Source organism: Coregonus lavaretus (assembly GCF_964263955.1).
Source record: "Coregonus lavaretus genome assembly, chromosome: 19".
NCBI lineage: Eukaryota > Metazoa > Chordata > Actinopteri > Salmoniformes > Salmonidae > Coregonus > Coregonus lavaretus.
Genome location: NC_140006.1, coordinates 13,945,374 through 13,964,547, shown reverse-complemented (window position 1 = coordinate 13,964,547; position 19,174 = coordinate 13,945,374). Strand labels below are relative to the sequence as shown.

The 19,174-nt window shown below is 42.4% G+C and overlaps 1 pseudogene across 1 annotated transcript in view; it reads left to right on the top strand.

The window, feature by feature from the left end:
• Positions 1-244: 244 nt before the first annotated feature.
• The window catches only part of LOC311146973 (kinetochore protein NDC80 homolog), a 32,151-nt pseudogene continuing 13,221 nt past the window's right edge, over positions 245-19,174 (top strand). The window contains exons 1-15 of the transcript in view: positions 245-336; positions 428-511; positions 739-856; positions 2,851-3,023; positions 3,132-3,235; positions 5,099-5,188; positions 5,669-5,762; positions 5,858-5,958; positions 6,128-6,272; positions 6,958-7,154; positions 7,370-7,524; positions 7,612-7,701; positions 7,799-7,891; positions 8,176-8,306; positions 8,428-8,530. The product of the transcript in view is annotated as a kinetochore protein NDC80 homolog (transcript). The remainder of the gene's footprint in view (positions 337-427; positions 512-738; positions 857-2,850; positions 3,024-3,131; positions 3,236-5,098; positions 5,189-5,668; positions 5,763-5,857; positions 5,959-6,127; positions 6,273-6,957; positions 7,155-7,369; positions 7,525-7,611; positions 7,702-7,798; positions 7,892-8,175; positions 8,307-8,427; positions 8,531-19,174) is intronic.

Genomic DNA, 19,174 nt, shown 5'->3' with positions numbered 1-19,174 from the left:
GACGGCTCGGGATATAGATAGCAAACTATTCTCTTTGGAATGCTACTACTAACTACAAAAATATTAGCACAATGAAAGGTATGGCTTGCTTGCTAGTCTCCTTCAAAATTAACTTGCTAGTTATGAATTTGGTCTACCAATGGGCCTATGTGGTTATTAGCACAGAGACCCCATGTAATTATATGGTGGTTAGCTTGTAGAGTTGGACTGTTTCTTATAGTGTGTGTCTTAATTCAGATCAAGGATGAGCCGAGCATCCAGCAGTAGGCTCTCGGAGGCCCCTCAGAGGGTGACCCACAGCAACCGAATGAGCATGGTTGATGCAACACCTCAGGGGTAAGTTGGCGGCCTTGGCGCTGCTTCAAATAGGTACAATTGCTATGTCTTTGCAATGATAAGACTTATGTGGATATTTGTTTAACTACAGCAAACAACCGGCCTTCGGAAAGTTGAACATTCCTAAACCCCAGTCTGGAGAGACATCTGAGAGAACCAGCTTTTTTGGAAGTCGGTAAGTCCCACATACTACCTTAGAATGGTATGTCAGATGACTGTTATAGATACGTACTCATCACCATGGAAGACCTCTCTTGCACTGCCCAACTAGACGACTACATATTGGAGTAATACAAAACTATTTGATGGAGAGCCTGTCAATTTGCATATAGTCAGTCACTAAGAGCTCTTGGTAGCATTTCCATATGGTTGCATACTAATGATCTGATTAACTCTCTTCAGGAACAGTGGTGCTGGCATGGCTCGCGACAGTGCCTTTGGAGGTGCAGATAAAGTGAAGGATCCCCGGCCCTTACACGATAAGGCCTTCGTTCAGCAATGTATCAGACAGCTGTGTGAGGTACAGTGAGGGAAAAAAGTATTTGATCCCCTGCTGATTTTGTACGTTTGCCCACTGACGAAGACATGATCAGTCTATAATTTTAATGGTAGGTTTATTATTTATGCATAGTCACTTTAACTCTACCCACATGTACATATTACTTCAACTACCTCAACTAGCCGGTGCCCCCGCACATTGACTCTGCACCGGTACCCCCCTGTATATATAGCCTCCCTACTGTTATTTTATTTTACTTCTGCTCTTTTTTTCTCAACAATGTTTTGTTTTATTTTACTTTTTTATTAAAAATAAATGCACTGTTGGTTAAGGGCTGTAAGTAAGCATTTCACTGTAATGCCTACACCTGTTGTATTTGGCGCATGTGGCCAATAAAATTTGATTTGAACAGTGAGAGACAGAATAACAATTTAAAAAATCCAGAAAAACGCATGTAAAAAAATGTAAAAAATTGATTTGCATTTTAATGAGGGAAATAAGTATTTGACCCCTCTGCAAAACATGACTTAGTACTTGGTGACAAAACCCTTGTTGGCAATCAGAGGTCAGAAGTTTTTTGTAGTTGGCCACCAGGTTTGCACACATCTCAGGAGGGATTTTGTCCCACTCCTCTTTGCGGATCTTCTCCAAGTCATTAAGGTTTCGAGCCTGACGTTTGGCAACTCGAACCTTCAGCTCCCTCCACAGATTTTCTATGGGATTAAGGTCTGGAGACTGGCTAGGCCACTCCAGGACCTTAATGTGCTTCTTCTTGAGCCACTCCTTTGTTGCCTTGGCCGTGTGTTTTGGGTCATTGTCATGCTGGAATACCCATCCACGACCCATTTTCAATGCCCTGGCTGAGGGAAGGAGGTTCTCACCCAAGATTTGACGGTACATGGCCCCGTCCATCGTCCCTTTGATGCGGTGAAGTTGTCCTGTCCCCTTAGCAGAAAAACACCCCCAAAGCATAATGTTTCCACCTCCATGTTTGATGGTGGGGATGGTGTTCTTGGGGTCATAGGCAGCATTCCTCCTCCAAACACGGCGAGTTGAGTTGATGCCAAAGAGCTCGATTTTGGTCTCATCTGAACACAACACTTTCACCCAGTTCTCCTCTGAATCATTCAGATGTTCATTGGCAAACTTCAGACAGCCCTGTATATGTGCTTTCTTGAGCAGGGGGACCTTGCGGGCGCTGCAGGATTTCAGTCCTTCACGGCGTACTATGTTACCAATTGTTTTCTTGGTGACTATGGTCCCAGCTGCCTTGATCATTGACAAGATCCTCCTGTGTAGTTCTGGGCTGATTCCTCACCGTTCTCATGATCATTGCAACTCCACGAGGTGAGATCTTGTATGGAGCCCCAGGCCGAGGGAGATTGACAGTTATTTTGTGTTTCTTCCATTTGCGAATAATCGCACCAACTGTTGTCACCTTCTCACCAAGCTGCTAGGCGATGGTCTTGTAGCCCATTCCAGCCTTGTGTAGGTCTACAATCTTGTCCCTGACATCCTTGGAGAGCTCTTTGGTCTTGGCCATGGTGGAGAGTTTGGAATCTGATTGATTGCTTCTGTGGACAGGTGTATTTTATACAGGTAACAAACTGAGATTAGGAGCACTCCCTTTAAGAGTGTGCTCCTAATCTCAGCTCATTACCTGTATAAAAGACACCTTGGAGCCAGAAATCTTTCTGATTGAGAGGGGGTCAAATACTCATTTCCCTCATTAAAATGCAAATCAATTTATAACATTTTTGACATGCGTTTTTCTGGATTTTGTTGTTGTTATTCTGTCTCTCACTGTTCAAATAAACCTACCATTAAAATTATAGACTGATCATTTCTTTGTCAGTGGGCAAATGTACATAATCAGCAGGGGATCAAATACTTTTTTCCCTCACTGTATATCTAACTCATAATACAGGTTTTTAAACAGAATTCCTCATAGCACAAATGCTTTCCCCCTTGTTCTCCTAGTTTCTGATAGAGAAGGGGTTTCCTTGTTCTCCTAGTTTCTGATAGAGAAGGGGTTTCCTGGTATAGTGTCAGTAAAGTCTCTCCAGGGTCCCTCCACCAAGGAGTTCCTGAGGATCTTTGAGTTCCTCTACTGCCTCATTGATCCCACCTTCCAGATGCCAACCTCCAAAGTGGAGGAAGAGGTCCCCAGGATTCTCAAAGACTTGGGGTAAATCAATAATTTTGAAATAATGTGATGCAAACATCAACTGACAATTTCTACATGTTTGCATGCTAGCAGGTTCATGTCTACTGACAACTATCTCTCTGCTGGCAGGTATCCATTTCCACTCTCTAAAAGTTCCATGTTCTCTGTGGGAGCTCCACATACCTGGCCACAGGTGTTGGGGGGCTCTGATCTGGCTCATTGATACTTTGAAGGTGGGTATTAGACAGCCCAGTAGGAGATGACCTCTTATGTGACAATATTATGTGACAATATTATGTGACAATTCCACCTGCAATTAGTGTCAAATGTCAATAACCTACCAGTAGTAATGACTGAGGTAAACCAATTAGATACATACATACATACCCTTATTTTTTTCTGGCCAGTTTAAACAACTTTCCATATTTGACTTGAGACTGACTTGACATTATCTGGCCAGGTTTTGTAGTGTTTTGGCACTCATTTCATGGCAGAGTCTTTGTGGATTACTCTACACACAGCCAGAGACGGTTGCAACAGATTGGCTAGTGAAACGCACACTCGGCACTGAATGGACTAGCAAACTGTCAATCAACACAGGTTGGATGAGCTAGCGAACAGATTGCTGATTTGCTGTACAGCTATAGGCTCGGGTGCAGCTCAAATGTCAAATTGTAGTGAGAGGATTGACATAAATAAATATGCAGTACCAAAAAATGTTGGTGATCAATAATATTAAGTTTACTTTGCAAGCTCCCCAGCAATGGGGCAACAATTACTAGCATAGGACTACTGGTCTTTTGGTGTGTAACAATTACTTGAAATGTATGATTTACTTATGAAGCTTGCATTTGGAATTTGTTAAAATGAATGATTAGCCTACTGTGGGAAGAATCTCAGAATTCCTGCAAGTGGAGTGCTTTTTCTCTTGTTGAAATGTTTAAATGCACAGGCCCTATGTGGTAAATCTATATTAAATTTAATACTAAAATAATTGATAGCGTTTCATTCCATACAGTTTATTGCAACACATGGACATTTCTGTTTCATGTTTGATAGGCTTATGATACATTTTCATTTAGCCAACCATTTCTTACCCTGCTCTGAGTGGACGCAATGTTTTTATAGTGCACATGAACGTTTGCAAGACTCATGAGGTAGAAGTGCTGTTTATTTAATTAAATGTATGGTTTCCTTTGTTCACATTTTCCGGGGTATGTCGGAGTTCCGTGTGCCTATGTTGCTGTCATTTTTGTTGTTGGTAATAGGAGCTCGCGCCTCGGTGCGCATAGAACGCTTTGGCATCAGAATGTTGAATAAGATAATGATTGTTCCATGTATGTGTGGTGGTGAAATGGCATTACAAATAATTACATCTGATTTTAAGAGTAATGTATCAATGGATGTAAAAAATTCCTTTTCCATTGTAGAACCAGTTTATTGGTTGTAATTGTATGGTCCTGGGGGCCAAGCGCTTATTATGTAGGCCTACCTGTTTGAGCTCCTGTTAGACAGATTCGGGCTGTACAGTCTTGCCCTTTACCTTTGTTCAATCAGATAGGACAGGTTAAGCCTGAGAGGCAATTTATTTTGGGCTCTTGCCCGTGTATATTTGGTAAATCTACTTGTATATTTTGTATTATATGGCGCTTTCACCATTGGCTCACCAAGACCTGTAAATAAATCTACACTCTGAGCACGTCAACCTGCCTTGTTTTCTGCTGACTTCATGCCCTTATGACTGCTACAAGGTCCCTATTTTACAATTGGAGTAGACAAAATAATGAAAAGGGACGTCTGGTAGCCTCAATAAATAGACAAAGATTTGTTGTTGGACAAGTCGTTGCATGTATAAGTTTTTATTTTACTTGACTTGATTTGGAAACTTGTGACTTGACTTGCTCTTAGAATGCACAACCTGGACTTGACTTGAGTATTGACCCGTTCTACTTGGGACTCAACTTGAGAATTGCTTGTGACTCGACTAATCGTGACTTGCTCCCACCTCCGCTAAGCAGTGGCTAAAATGTGACCTGTTGCTCCTTCAAGAACATCGATAATGATCACCAAGATGTCATGCACACTGTATTTTGCAGATATTTTGCAGCATGGCTGAACAACAGGACATGCTCTTCTCCAATTCTGATGGCAGCACGGAGATCGAGGAGGGTATTGAGTTCGGCAAGGTAGTGTTATCAAAGATGGTTTAGCATGAAGATGCCTAAACTGTTTCTCCAGTAGAAATCCCTGATCACGCTTGTAGGCGACATCAGCTAAGCTTGTGCGCAAAAAAACGTCATTCGTCTAATGGTCGTGTCGCATCGACCTGCGCATGTGCATGCCGTCAAATCACGGCACGCTTTCGATGAATTTTGACGAATCAAAATGTGTTGATTTGTCACCTTTGCGGTTGGAGTAATAACATGTTCAGCTAAAGACGTTAGCTCGAATCTAGGTTGTGCCTTTTTAGAAATCGAGAAAATTCACATCTAAGGAAGAATTTCACTTCGCTCATTGCCTTCCCAAATCCCGGTTTGGTCTGCTTCGGGAGCGTTCCTGGAAGATTTGCGATGTTGGGCCTCTGGTGTTATCTTACTCAACACAGCCATTTAGGAAACAGGTTAGGCCTCTAGTTAACACTACTTTTATACCCCCTCCGTCTCAAGCTCTTTCATGACTACAGTGCTGAAACCTACCACAAGTTCATGCAAGGAGCAGACACATTTGAAGAAGAGGACAATGAATATCTCGCTAATTTAAGTAAGCAGTGGTGACTGACATCGCTGTACAAAGTGAATATTAGTAACATGCCATATGTAATAACCGCAAAGTAAAACTCTAACCTATTTCCATAGAGAAACTGTACAGTGTGGACAAAGATCTTCTGGTGTCAATGGAGGAGAAGTATAGGATGCTGAGTGACAAGGTTGCGCGGATGGAGAAAGTCAAATGGTTAGTCACTCACTTTGAATCCATAAGGACGTTGGTCATTGATGTACTGCGACAGCATCATAGCTCTAGGTCCAGTTTAAGCTGTTGAGTACAGTAACTGTACTGATTCCTTTTGGATGGAACATGGAGGCTTGGATGTTTTATTTTTTTAATAACTATTTCTTGTTGAGCAGGATAGATTGGAATCCAAACGAGTGGAGAAAGTGAAACTGTCCACAGACCTGCAGAAGCTTAAGAGCTATCGCAATGAGGTGATGTCGTTCAAAGCCACCTTGGAGAACAAAGCCTCAGGACTGTCTGAGGAGCTGAAAGCATCAGGTAAAAATCTGTAGTGGAGAAAGTATTGTCTGGAGTAAAAGTAAAGATTCCTTAATAGAAAACGACTCAAGTGAAAGTCACCCAGTAAAATATGATTTTAATAAGTGTTTTATTTTAAATATACTTAAGTATCAAAAGTAAGTCATTTCAAATTCCTTATTAGGCTAATCAGATGGCACAATTTTCTCTTTAATTTATGGATAGCCAGGGGCACACCCCAACAGACATTTACAAACGAAGTATTTGTTTAGTGAGTCTGCCAGATCAGACAGTAAGGATGACCAGGGATGTTCTCTTGATAAGTGTGTGAATTGGACAATTTTCCTGTTAAAATGTAACGAGTACTTTTGGGTGTGGGGGGGATACATTATTTTCTTAACTTTTACTTCACTAAATTCCTTAAGTACAGACACTCCAAAATAACTACTTAAGTACAAATACTTTAAAGTAAAACTTAAGTATTTTACACCGCTGAGAAATCCCCTGGCGGAATGGTGTTCCTTGTAACATGTTAAATCTTTGCTCAGTAGCAGCAGTGCTGATATAGGATCAGTTTTGCCTTAGACCGTTTTATTAATACAAGCCCTGGTCCTGTAACTGGCCGTTGGAAGACTACTAGCAATTGCTACTCTTGAAATGCTGAACAGTTGTCGTCTAATGTCTCCATTTATTTTGTCCCTTGCAGGTCTGCAGGTGGAGACCCTGAAACAGGAGCAGTCGAGGCTCCTGTCCAACCAGAAGTTCACCTCTGCAGACATCGAGCGGGACATCTGGGAGAAAAGGGAGCTGCAGAAGACCATCAACAGCCTAAACAAGAGCCTGGAGCTGGCTCAGCAGCACATGTGGAAAGAGGAGATTGCTCTGACCAAGGTCAAAGAGACAGTAAGTGAAGAGGATGCTGGAGGGGCTACTTAACTGGGGTACATTCATTAGGACATGCTACTGACAGTTTTGCAACAGGAAATTCACTACAACTTTCTCTCCCTGTTTCAGTCCATTTTCTGCCATTTGGTGCCTAATGAATATGACCCTGGTGTTGCCCAATGCTAATCCAAAATATGTAATAAGTATGATTAATATTCTCCCGCCTTGTTTAGGCTGAAGAGAAGCTAGCCGAGTACCACAAGCTGGCTCGCAAACTGAAGCTCATACCTGTGTCTGCTGAAAATGCTTGTGGCCATGACTTTGAGATCAGGACCACGACAGAATACAAGCCATCGACTATGATCCAATACAGAACACAGATTTAAGTGTGTTGATTATTTCGCTCACTTTATTACATCCCTTTTGGGCACTGTGTTGGACATTTTTTTAAAGCTGTTAATTATTCATTTTACAGAATCCACTGAAGAAAATGATCACTGATGTGGAAGAAGAGTGTAGTCGGCTGAAAAACAAGACATTTGTTCTGGAAGAGTCTATGGAACAGGTATGAGACCAGTCTGTACGTAAAAAAAAAAAAAAAAAAAAAGATGGAACATGCATGTTTTGCTTTGAGGTTCTAATATGGACTCGTTCTCTTTCAGGTTAATTCAAATATTTCAGAAAAGGCAAACGACTTGAAACAACTGAGAGCGCAAATTCGTAGGGTAGACAAGCAGCTTGAACACCACATGCAGGTATGTTATCACAACATTATCCAAGTGTAAAATATAAAAATGTAAGTCTTTATCCATGGGTGTGTAGAATAGGGACCTTGTGCCGGCCCTTTCTGCTGAAGATATTGCTCCCCTGTAGCCACTGGATCCCACCACTGCCACCAAATGTAGAATACTAACTTGTGTGGCCGAGGGCTGTCCTTTTCTCACAATGGGAACAGACGTGCTGTCATGTTTAATGGTGTAGCAAATGTTTTGCAGAAAGGGGAGTAGGTTTTTCTCCTTCGCTTATCCATGGTGTGTAGGAGATCGACAGTGAGGAGCAGAAGTGGGCTGCTGAGATGGAGAATGTGGAGAAGCACAGGACGCTACTGGAGAAGAAGGTGACCTTAGGATATGATGACGCCATGGAAGAGTTGAAAGCCGCCAAGCAACAGTGAGTGCTCCTTTCACCATTATCACATGAAGTCTGCAATGTTTTTAACTGTTTTTTCATTGCGCATAGATTCATTTTACGGGATGTTTTTCCAGTAATTTTTACATGTTTTTCTTAACAGGTACCAGATTGTGTTGCAAGAAACCAAAGAGGCACGGCGGACTGTGGTGAACAACCTAGCCGGCGTGTTCACCACGGCTATCGACCACCTGTCCATTGTAGACGTCAGTCCTAAATGGGGAACCGTTTGTAACATGCTATATTTTGTCAAATATGAATTCTGTGCCACAAATGCAAACGTTCTCATCCCTAACATTAATTCAAGGCCTCATTCCTTCATACGGTGACTTGTTTAACCACTGATCCTGAATATGAATTTTGACCCTTTTCCAGAAATGAATGGATGACCAACTCAATAGAGTGGATCGTGTCTACAGGGAAGCCCTTCAGGAGGATGAGTCAGATCTCCTAAAGCTCAAGGAAATCGTGGCGAGCTTTATTGCTAAAGCCAACAAATGCTGTGTGGACGACTGATTTTAACCATACACTGTGTTAATATTCATGCTGTGTAAATGTGCAAAAAAAAAATATACACTGCTCAAAAAAATAAAGGGAACACTTAAACAACACATCCTAGATCTGAATGAATGAAATAATCTTATTAAATACTTTTTTCTTTACATAGTTGAATGTGCTGACAACAAAATCACACAAAAATTATCAATGGAAATCAAATGTATCAACCCATGGAGGTCTGGATTTGGAGTCACCCTCAAAATTAAAGTGGAAAACCACACTACAGGCTGATCCAACTTTGATGTAATGTCCTTAAAACAAGTCAAAATGAGGCTCAGTAGTGTGTGTGGCCTCCACGTGCCTGTATGACCTCCCTACAACGCCTGGGCATGCTCCTGATGAGGTGGCGGATGGTCTCCTGAGGGATCTCTTCCCAGACCTGGACTAAAGCATCCGCCAACTCTTGGACAGTCTGTGGTGCAACATGGCGTTGGTGGATGGAGCGAGACATGATGTCCCAGATGTGCTCAATTGGATTCAGGTCTGGGGAACGGGCGGGCCAGTCCATAGCATCAATGCCTTCCTCTTGCAGGAACTGCTGACACACTCCAGCCACATGAGGTCTAGCATTGTCTTGCATTAGGAGGAACCCAGGGCCAACCGCACCAGCATATGGTCTCACAAGGGGTCTGAGGATCTCATCTCAGTACCTAATGGCTGTGCAGCCCCCCAAAGAAATGCCACCCCACACCATGACTGACCCACCGCCAAACTGGTCATGCTGGAGGACGTTCTCCACGGCGTCTCCAGACTCTGTCACATGTGCTCAGTGTGAACCTGCTTTCATCTGTGAAGAGCACAGGGCGCCAGTGGCGAATTTGCCAATCTTGGTGTTCTCTGGCAAATGCCAAACGTCCTGCATGGTGTTGGGCTGTAAGCACAACCCCCACCTGTGGACGTCGGGCCCTCATACCACCCTCATGGAGTCTGTTTCTGACCGTTTGAGCAGACACATGCACATTTGTGGCCTGCTGGAGGTCATTTTGCAGGGCTCTGGCAGTGCTCCTCCTGCTCCTCCTTGCACAAAGGCGGAGGTAGCGGTCCTGCTGCTGGGTTGTTGCCCTCCTACGGCCTCCTCCACGTCTCCTGATGTACTGGCCTGTCTCCTGGTAGCGCCTCCATGCTCTGGACACTACGCTGACAGACACAGCAAACCTTCTTGCCACAGCTCGCATTGATGTGCCATCCTGGATGAACTGAACTACCTGAGCCACTTGTGTGGGTTGTAGACTCCGTCTCATGCTACCACTAGAGTGAAAGCACCGCCACCATTCAAAAGTGACCAAAACATCAGCCAGGAAGCATAGGAACTGAGAAGTGGTCTGTGGTCACCAGCTGCAGAACCACTTCTTTATTGGGGGTGTCTTGCTAATTGCCTATAATTTCCACCTGTTGTCTATTCCATTTGCACAACAGCATGTGAAATGTATTGTCAATCAGTGTTGCTTCCTAAGTGGACAGTTTGATTTCACAGAAGTGTGATTGACTTGGAGTTACATTGTGTTGTTTAAGTGTTCCCTTTATTTTTTTGAGCAGTGTATATATAAAAACCACTAGCATTCATTTTAGTCTTTTTTACTATTTTGGTTTTAATACTAGTGTGCCATGATGAACATGACCCAGGTTTGCAAACCTGTTGCATTCTGGACTGATTCTCTCACTGCAAACACCTGTACCGGCTTATAACCAACATGACCTGCTTTGACTGCAAGAAGGATTACTTTATACTATTCCAGGTATTCCTTAAAGAGGTAGGGTTTCCAGTGTCTCCAGAAGGTGGTCAGTGACTCCGCTGTCCTGGCGTCGTGGAGGAGCTTGTTCCACCATTGGGGTGCCAGAGCAGCGAATAGCTTTGACTGGGCTGAGCGGGAACTGTGCTTCCGTAGAGGTAGGGGAGCTAGCAGGTCAGAGGTGGATGAACGTAGTGCTCTTGTTTGGGTGTAGGGTCTGATCAGAGCCTGAAGGTAAGGAGGTGCCGTTCCCCTCACAGCTACGTAGGCAAGCACCATGGTTTTGTAGTAGATGCGAGCTTCAACTGGAAGCCAGTGGAGTGTGCGGAGGAGCGGGGTGACATGAGAGAACTTGGGAAGGTTGAACACCAGACGGGCTGCAGCGTTCTGGATAAGTTGTAGGGGTTTAATGGCATAGGCAGGGAGCCCAGCCAACAGTGAGTTGCAGTAATCCAGACGGGAGATGACAAGTGCCTGGATTAGGACCTGTGCCGCTTTCTGTGTAAGGTAGGGTCGTACTCTGCGAATGTTGTAGAGCATGAACCTGCAGGATCGGGTCACCGCTTTGATGTTAGCGGAGAACGACAGGGTGTTGTCCAGGGTCACGCCAAGGTTCTTTGCACTCTGGGAGGAGGACACAATGGAGTTGTCAACCGTGATGGCGAGATCATGGAGCAGGCAGTCCTTCCCCGGGAGGAAGAGCAGCTCCGTCTTGCCGAGGTTCAGCTTGAGGTGGTGATCCGACATCCACACTGATATGTCTGCCAGACATGCAGAGATGCAAATCGCCACCTGGTTATCAGAAGGGGGAAAGGAGAAAATGAATTGTGTGTTGTCTGCGTAGCAATGATAGGAGAGACCATGTGAGGATATGACAGAGCCAAGTGTCTTGGTGTATAGAGAGAATAGGAGAGGGCCTACAACTGAGCCCTCGGGGACACCAGTGGTGAGAGCACGTGGTGCGGAGACAGATTCTCACCACGCCACCTGGTAGGAGCGACCTGTCAGGTAGGACGCAATCCAAGAGTGAGCAGCGCCGGAGAATCCCAACTTGGAGAGGAGGATCTGATGGTTCACAGTATCAAAGGCAGCAGATCGGTCTAGAAGGATAAGAGCAGAGGAGAGAGAGTTAGCTTTAGCAGTGCGGAGAGCCTCCATGACACAGAGAAGAGCAGTCTCAGTTGAATGACCAGTCTTAAAACCTGACTGGTTTGGATCAAGAAGGTAATTCTGAGAGAGATAGCAGGAGAGTTGGCTAGAGACTGCATGCTCAAGAGTTGGAGAGAAAAGAAAGAAGGGATACTGGTCTGTAGTTGTTGACATCGGAGGGATCGAGTGTAGGTTTCTTGAGGAGGGATGCAACTCTTGCTCTCTTGAAGACGGAAGGGACATAGCCAGCGGTCAAGGATGAGTTGATGAGTGAGGTGAGGTAAGGGAGAAGGTCTCCGGAAATGGTCTGGAGAAGAGAGGAGGGCATAGGGTCAAGCGGGCAGGTTGTTGGGCGGCCGGCCGTCACAAGTCGCAAGATTTCATCTGGAGAGAGAGGGGAGAAAGAGGTCAAAGCATAGGGTAGGGCAGTGTGAGCAGGACCAGCGGTGTCATTTGATTATTATTATTTGTTATTTTTATTTTGTACAGGTGAATACGGGATCTCGAAAATAGATAAATAAACGGTGAGACTGACATTTCTTAGAGACAATTGATAAAGAAATCATGGTGTCCTAAGGGGGCTGCTGTGAATCTGCAGTTGAAGTCGGAAGTTTACATACACTTAGTTTGGAGTCATTAAAACTCGTTTTTCAACCACTCCACACATTTCTTGTTAACAAACTATAGTTTTGGCAAGTTGGTTAGGACATCTACTTTGTGCATGACACAAGTAATTTTTCCAACAATTGTTTACAGACAGATTATTTCACTTATAATTCACTGTATCACAATTCCAGTGGGTCAGAAGTTTACATACACTAAGTTGACTGTGCCTTTAAACAGCTTGGAAAATTCCAGAAAATGATGTCATGGCTTTAGAAGCTTCAGATAGGCTAATTGACATCATTTGAGTAAATTAGAGGTGTACCTGTGGATGTATTTCAAGGCCTACCTTCAAAGTCTAAACACCATGGGACCACGCAGCCGTCATACCGCTCAGGAAGGAGACGCGTTCTGTCTCCTAGAGATGACCGTACTCTGGTGCGAAAAGTGCAAATCAATCCAAGAACAACAGCAAAGAACCATGTGAAGATGCTGGAGGAAACAGGTACAAAAGTATCTATATCCACAGTAAAACGAGTCCTATATTGACATAACCTGAAAGGCCGCTCAGCAAGGAAGAAGCCACTGTTCCAAAACTGCCATAAAAAAAGCCAGACTACGGTTTGCAACTGCACATGGGGACAAAGATCGTACTTTTTGGAGAAATGTCCTCTGGTCTGATGAAACAAAAATAGAACTATTTGGCCATAATGACCATCGTTATGTTTGGAGGAAAAAGGGGGTTGCTTGCAAGCCGAAGAACACCATCCCAACCGTGAAGCACAGTGGTGGCAGCATCATGCTGTGGGGGTGCTTTGCTGCAGGAGGGACTGGTGCACTTCACAAAATAGATGGCATCATGAGGAAGGAAAATTATGTGGATATATTGAAGCAACATCTCAAGACATCAGTCAGGAAGTCAAAGCTTGGTCGCAAATGGGTCTTCCAAATGGACAATGACCCCAAGCATACTTCCAAAGGTGGCAAAATGGCTTAAGGACAACAAAGTCAAGGTATTGGAGTGGCCATCACAAAGCCCTGACCTCAATCCTATAGAAAATGTGTGGGCAGAACTGAAAAAGCGTCTGCGAGCAAGGAGGCCTACAAACCTGACTCAGTTACACCAGCTCTGTCAGGAGGAATGGGCCAAAATTCACCCAACTTATTGTGGGAAGCTTGTGGACGGCTACCCAAAATGTTTGACCCAAGTTAAACAATTTGAAGACAATGCTACCAAATACTAATTGAGTGTATGTAAACTTCTGACCCACTGGGAATGTGATGAAAGAAATAAAAGCTGAAATAAATCATTCTCTCTACTATTATTCTGATATTTCACATTCTTAAAATAAAGTGGTGATCCTAACTGACCTAAGACAGGGAATTTTTACTAGGATTAAATGTCAGGAATTGTGAAAAACTGAGTTTAAATGTATTTCGCTAAGGTGTATGTAAACTTCTGACTTCAACTGTATGTGGACCTACAGTGTGCCATCATAGATAATTATTTGGGGTCCTAAGGCCACTTTTTATTTATTCATAATTATTTTTAGGGGGTAGATCAGCTTTAATATTGCAGATAGATTGTAACTTCCATTAATGTAATTGTCTGCATCACTTCCAGTTTTTTTTCTCTCGTAAAGATACATACATACATACATACATACATACATATATACATATATATATATATATATATATATATATATATATATATATATATATATATATATATATATATATATATATCCTTTTCTTAAAAATATTTTCATTTATTACTTTCCAACCCCACCACCCCTCCCCTAAATGGAATAAACTAGTGAACAACAACGCTTAAGCCTCTACTTCCAGCTTATACATACTATTTACATTTTATGGATACAGTAAATTTTACAATAATTCTATTTTGTTTGTTTTTACTTCTGAACTTCCTCTACCCTCAACCTCTCCGATCATTCTGTGCTCTTTCACAAAAGTTCTCAATCTACATACTTATTATGGACACAGTATGTTTTACATTTGTTATTTTGTAGTTATTAGTTGTTATTATTCCCAACCTTCAGCTCCATTCAATCCCTCCCATCTATCTCTTAACACCATCCATATTGGATTTCTACTTGCCATATATTTCTCAACTGTACTGTGATGTTTCACAAAAGTTCTGAACCCTTCTATTCTCATTGTTTCTACAAATTGTAAATTGAAAATAAACATTTTTGCTAAAAGTATTGTTATATTATTGATCGATTGACTATGACTTTTCAGATCACCCAGTAGTGCTATCTGCAAGGTTAGCTCCAGGTAAATATTGCAATCCTTCAGCCATTCCTGGACCTGTGACCAAAAACAAGCTACAAATGGACAGTACCAAAACAAATGATCTAATGATTCTGTCTCTTCGCAGCAGACGGCCACTTAATTAAAGAAAGACGAAGTCTTACAGAGACTGTCATTAAAAACTATGAAGTCCTAAGGGGAGCTGTCATAGATAGAAAGGTAAAATCATTGTTTGGGGTTCTAAGGGGATTGCCACTCAATTAAAAAATACAAAATCTCACGGAGACTGTCGTTAAGAACTATGAAGTCCTAAGGGGAACTGTCATAGGTAGTTAAGATAAATAATTTGAAGTCCTGTGTGGTACTGTCATTTAATTAACAAAATGGAGTCCTGCGTGGTAATGCCGTTAAAGGAAAGAAAAACGCTATAAAAAAATGTGTAGGAATGCATTGAAATTATATGGTATGAAATAGTAAGGTGCACCTGTGATAGCTATAAACCAAACCCCATTTTAGAAATAAGAAAATACTTGCGTGTGGACTTCCATTTACAATTACAAGATGACAGACTGAATTGGCTGGATTAAGTGAAGTTTAGCAAATGTAAAAAGCGTGTGGGCGTTGTGCCCATCCCTTCCCCAAGTTCCTGACTGAAAAAATAATGGCGAAGGTATGTAGAAAAATTACCATTAACAGCTTGGTGCAGTAATGACTGCGGTGGGGAAATGATTTGTGGGTTAAATTAGCGGGTTATAGTTGTTTAAGGTTGCTGTAGATGTGATTTCTTTTGATGATTGTTTTGTAAGGGAAATGTACTGCTTGAAAAGCATTTACTGCTGTTAGCGGGTTATAGTTGTTTAAGGTTGTTTTAGATTTGTAAGGGAAATGTACTGCTTAAAGCATTTACTGTTGTTGTTTTTATTTAAGGTTGATGGAAAGTAAAACATTTTTTGAATTATTTTCTGTCTGCCTGCTAGTTGTAGCAGTGTTGTAACCGCTAACCTTTGCTTTCACAGCACTACCAGTGAAGACTTTAGAATTCTACGTTTTAAAAGTTAAATGTTTTGAGTCTTGTGTAGAGAAGGCCTGTGTACAAAAAAAAGGGTTCTTGATTCCTGGTTTTCAAGTGAGTTGATATGTGTAGTAAGAATACCTGTATTTTCGTGAACTGAATTAAAGTAGTGAGAATTGTGTTGACTGATCATTGGAATTGATTTTAAGTGAACCAAATTTAATTGGAATGAGTTAACTGATTGATCAAAGAGTTGACTGCTGTTAAGAAATTTAGATACCATTAAAGAACTAAACAAAAAAGGAGGGGTACCCCATTAATTAATGTGTGGACACACACAATAACAGAATGATTGTGAATGAATGATTGCATAATGATGAACTGTTTGAACTGTTTAACACATGTTGACATTTACAGAAATGGCTGAAATCACTCAACCATTTTCTGATCTCAAACATGGCCACAAGATGGCGATGAAGGACAAGATAAAGTGGACTCCTGATGGTTTGCAGGCAGTTCACAAGATTTGACACAGTTGCTAAACTTTTCTCCTTGTTTAGGTTTGCCTGATCATTCTAAACCATTTAATCTATTGGTGTTTGAAAAAATAAAAAATAAATGGTTATGTCATCTGTCCTTATAGAGGATCACAGTGGGAAGCAGCGGCCCATTACATAATACTCTAAGAGACTTGACAGTGTGGTGAGAGGGTTGGTGTGTTGCCTCAGAGCTGTAGCAATGTCAATGTGCCATGTCCCTACCAACTGACGATGATGGTGAGCCCCATGATTGTGCTGTCCTAGTTGACCTGGTCTGTAAGCCACGCCCCGATTTATCGGATGTACCTTTAATGAATGCAGATTTGGAACTATTCGTTGATGGTTCCACTCAAAAATCACCTCAAGGCGAACCATTAGTGGCTTATACAGTAACTACGGCTGCCACTACCTTAGAAAGTGCTAAACTACCATCCCATCTGTCAGCTCAGGCTGTAGAATTGTTTTCTCTTACTAGAGCATTTATTTTGGCTAAGAATAAAACTATTATGGTTTATACTGACAGCATGTATGCATTTGGGGTTGTGCATGACTTTGGTGCGCTCTGGAAGCAACGTGGGTTCCTCACCTCATCTGGTTAGACAATTTCACATTCTAAATTGGTAGAAAACTTGTTGGAGGCTATTTTGTTGCACTTCCTGTCTCTGTTAAAAACATGTTTTCTTTACAGGATGTGTCTGACCTACAGTCTACTGCAAGGCCAGTGGAATTTCGTCTCTGGAACACAAAATGTACATATGATTCACGCTCAGCTGTGGATGGGCCCAAATGTCCTGTCTGCCTTGCCTAGGTCCTATTTCCCCTATGTTGCTAAATTAGCACATGCTCCAAGTTTTTCTGTATTTGCGGAGCAATTTTGTGCAAAATGTGTAAACCCCTTTTCCACAGAACAGATTGACACTGATGGGTTGTGAGGATTTATTTTTAAAAAAATGTTTTGTCATTTAGCAGACGCTCTTATCCAGAGCGACTTACAGTTAGTGAGTGCATACATTTTTCGTACTGGCCCCCCATGGGAATCAAACCCACAACCCTGGTGTTGCAAACACCATGCTCTACCAACTGAGCTACACTGTGCTGCACTTAACAATGTTCTGAAGTCTATTTTCCCCAGGATAAAAGCGGCTTTGCCTGAACCGAAGGGAGGACAGCTCCACAAATTGCAGCCAGGAGATTGGGTGGTCATCAAAGACATCCGCAGAAAGACTTGGCACCAACAGGACTGGTCCATTCCCGGTGCTCCTGATGGTGCAGAGAGGTCGACGTGGGTTCATGCCAGCCACTGCAGGAAGGTGCCCCACAACCCAGACGAAGATGTACCAGCCGATGAACCGTCATAGGCGACCCTAGTGGCCATGGGAGGACCAGGACCAGACTCTACGCATCATGTTTGTTGCTTTCGTCCAGCAAACAATAGCTGCCCCATTGTTTAAGAAGACTGAGATCGATGCATCAATGAGATGATTGTCCTCCTTGTACAGATAATACCTTAGATGCTACAAAGGAATCAAAGCTCCGTCTGTGTCACCTTGACAGACTTCATATTAAAACGTCAGTTTATCAGGGCAGAACATGTCCCATCCATAATCACTTTATCTAATCGTTATCGGTTGAAACAATGCCTGATAGGCTTCCATTAGTCACTATCAATGAATCTCTTACTCAGTGGATCACTATCTGGTTATTGTTATTGGCACAAAGTCACTTTGTTTTGGTTTTGTGTTTACTGATCGGTAAGGGTGTGACTGACAGATGGAAGGTGTGTGGAGATGGAATACTGTAAAAATACAGCATGTGAGATATACTTACACAGGTTGCTTGTCATTTATACCTCAAAATATTGCAAGAATTCAGAATTAGAGATGAGTTACTGCATACATTTCGAGAGTTTTCCAGACCCAGATTAAGCTTAGACTAGTCCTTGATTAAAAATCCTTATTTTTTAAATGTAAAATCAATATTGAAAGTGTTTATAGGCCAGGACAAAGATACATTTCGGTCTGGGAGACCAGTGAATATATGAGTTGTGTGTGTTCAGTGTAGACTTGGATATTTTGTTAAGAAAAGTAGCTATAATTCTAAAGCATTAGACCCAGGCCCGGCTCCAGGATGACATGCCTGAGGGGGCACAACTAGTATTGCTTTAGAGCCCTAATAACACAATGTAGATTGGTCCTAATACTGTTCAAATGTACACAAAGTGTATCTGAAATGTAGCCGTACACATCAACAACCAATGTTTTATATAATAACACAAGAAAGATATGCGCCCACTGGAACATACAAGTGTATCTGAAATGCAGCCGTAGCTGCATTAGGCCTACACATAATTTGCGTCTACCAACACGCACAGATCAAACTCGACACTATGAGCACCACTAGGCTATCAAAGATTCTTACAGGCTTCATAACTTAAACTTCAATAGTTAGAACTAGGCTACATTGTTGTCGAATTTGTGACACTATGCAATCAGCCAAGCCGCAACTTCTCCAGGTGGGAAATATTTTCTGTGTTGGAGAGTTTTACACACACACACACACACACACACACACTATAGCAAGAGAACAGGGTGGGGGCGAAAAGGTAGGCTATGTGGCGTTTTAATAGTATTGACATCACTTTTACAGTAGCCAATCACTCAACGACTGTGTAATGTAAATTAATGACAACAGAGTGAACGTTGCATCTAAGATGTAGGCCTATCTGAAATTCAGCCATATACACAACAACTGTCATTTTGCAAGGACGATGCTGAAGAGAAGCCCCACGAAGACTGGTAGCCCAAGATGCGCTCATTAAAACAGCACACACCGTAACCATCAATTCAGGACCATGGACAGAAGGTTACTGCCAGTCAGCACGATGAAAGGTTAGCGTTAGATGCGCTGACCATTTCAGCACCACTGTAGTGGATAGCCAGGAAAACAGGAGCACTGCACCAAGGCTCACCTCAGAGGACCACC